General features: G+C 38.8%; 1 non-coding gene across 1 annotated transcript; it reads right to left on the bottom strand.

The window, feature by feature from the left end:
• Window positions 1-510: 510 nt before the first annotated feature.
• On the bottom strand, window positions 511-635 carry LOC138159656 (U6atac minor spliceosomal RNA). Its single transcript, XR_011167939.1, has one exon. It is a non-coding gene; the product is annotated as a U6atac minor spliceosomal RNA (small nuclear RNA).
• Between the last annotated feature and the right edge of the window lie 1860 nt (window positions 636-2495).

Raw genomic sequence — 2495 nt, 5'->3', positions numbered from 1 at the left:
TTAGCTGACTTGTAGTTAAGGGGAAGCACACTGATAGGGGCTCATTAGTGACAGTAATAGAAGCCTAGCTCCTCAGGACTACCCTTAGAACACTGAGGGTAGTTAGTAGTCAACTGCCCTCTGGGGACCCAATCTGCCAATGCAAGTGAGAATTAGTAAAGTAGGGCCAGAGGGGGTGTTACATATTCATGTAAGTCCTCAGTATGTCTTGGTAGGTTTGTTCTAGATATTTCATGCATTTTGTAGTTATTTCTAATGGAATTTTATTTTCACTCTCCTGCTGGGTTTTGTTAGTAATATACAGAACAGCTGTTGATTTTTTGTGTTTTTTTTTTTAATTTTGCATCCTGCTATTTTACCCTGTCACTAATTGTTTTAATTAATTTTTTCATTGACTCTCTAGGATTTTCTAAATAAACCATTGTACTATATGCAAATACAGCTAATTTTGCCTCCTCTTAGCCTATGCGTATTCTTTCAATTTCATTGCCTTAAAACAACACAGAGCAGAAGAAAACTTGGTTAGATGCCATAGAGTCAGTGGCAACCCTTAACCACGGTATGTGTGATAAAGGTTACTAATCTATTTTCCATCCTCAATGAAGGGAGTACTAACCTTTTGTTTTATATAACACCAGCAGAGCCTCGAAGGAAGAGCAGGACTTACATGAACAGAGAGAAGAGACATTTCAGGCAAGATGAATGGAGTGAGCAAAGGGACATGGCTAAGGCATGTTAAGTGAAGAGAATACATCTGACCCATGGTCATTTCAGACTTCTGCCAACTTATTCAATAGGTGTCACAATCTGATGGGACTACAGCATTGCCCTCAATAGTTTCCTTTCAAGCTTGGTAGGTCACAACCCCTCCCTAGATGAAGGGTCTTTCTGTGTCCCCTATCCATTTATCCAAAGGACTTCCTCTTCTCATTTCCCCACTAGTCCATCCTAACTGCTACAAGAGTCAGAGATTCCCATTTTAAATGCTTTTATTTCCTAATAGCAGAAGTCATACTATGCCTTGGAAAGAGTGGTCATAGTCATCAGACTTAGATTCACATCTGGACTGTCATACTTGAATGTTCATGTCCATGGATAGCTTCAACTTTCTGAACCTATTTTCCTCTTTGTAAAATGGGGATAGAAATAATTCTCACAAAGATATTATAGAGAAACAGTTTATAATTTACAAAGTACTATTGAATCATGATATACAATTTTTGCTTCTTGGAATAGTAAACAAACAAGCAAAAATTAAACTAAAAACACTGTTAGGCAGCCAACATCGGGAGTCTTTTAGAATCCCCCCCTATAAATTGATCCATCTTCCAACTGGGTGGCTGAACATGGTTACTGGTCCAATGTGACTTCTCAGGGTTTAAAATACTGAAGAGGACTGATATAATGCTATAGGATAACACAAATTTCTCAAGCTAAGGATGTGTATTTCCTTGACTGCTATATATCCTGGAAAGACTTTTCTTTCTTGTAAAGATCCTGCCAACACCTACTCAAGCAATGCAGTGTTTAGGATTTCTCTTACAGGACATAACATCTTTGAATCATGTAGGGACTTTTGAGATTATCTTGTTTAAGGGTTCTTAATCTTTGAGACTATGTACCTCTTTGGCTATCTGGTGAAACATACAGAATCCTCAGGATGATGTTTTGAAATGCATAAAATAAAATGCATAGGATTACAAATAAAAGCAGATATATTTAAGTTATCAAAAATCTATGATCTAGTACAATCCCTTGGTTTTATATATGGGAAAGCTGAGTCCCAGGGAGAACTTTTCTTGCTACAAAACAGCAAGTTAGCAGCCCCTGCTCTATTCACAACACTTCTAGAGGAAGACACTTAGTTCTGAGTGCCATATTTTAGGAGGGACCTTGGCAAACTGGAACACAGTTTGTGTTCCAGTGGGGGGGAAGGTATGAAGGTGAGAGGGTTGGTACCCAAGCCTTGGGAGGTTGGAGGAATTGTAGCTGCTTAGCCTAGAAAGAGAAGACTTTAAGGAGGCATAAATTGTCCTCATATATTAGAAGCTCTCTTAAATGGAAAGAAGATTAAACTAGTATTGTTTGGCCCCGGGGCCAGAACTGAGAGTAATGTATGAGAACTGAAGGGAGGCAGATTTGTACTTGATATAAAGGATGGGAGGGCAAGATGGAAACAGAGGAAACCTTCCCCACAACTAGAACTGTCCAAAGGTAGAGGAATGGACTGTTTTGAAAAGTAGTGAGCTCCCCATAACTGAAGGTCTTCAATTGGACACTGGATAGCCATTTTCTAGTAATTCTGTAAAAAGAATGCCTAATGGATAGTAGGGGTTAGACTCTGAGGTCCCTTAGTTCTGAGTCCTAATAATTTAAGTCTACTATTTAATCCATTGCTTTTCCTAATTTTCCATCAGATTGTAAGCTTCTTGAGGTCAGAGACTGTCCTTTGACTCTTTTTGTATCCCCAGTACTTAGCACAATGCCCAGTATGT

This window comes from Petaurus breviceps, unplaced genomic scaffold (genome assembly GCF_028583685.1).
Source record: "Petaurus breviceps papuanus isolate PSGF00001 unplaced genomic scaffold, PetGlider_PUasm1.0 176, whole genome shotgun sequence".
NCBI classification, from domain to species: Eukaryota; Metazoa; Chordata; class Mammalia; order Diprotodontia; family Petauridae; genus Petaurus; species Petaurus breviceps.
The sequence above is the reverse complement of the archived record's forward strand: the minus strand, read 5'-3'. Positions and strand labels throughout refer to the sequence as shown.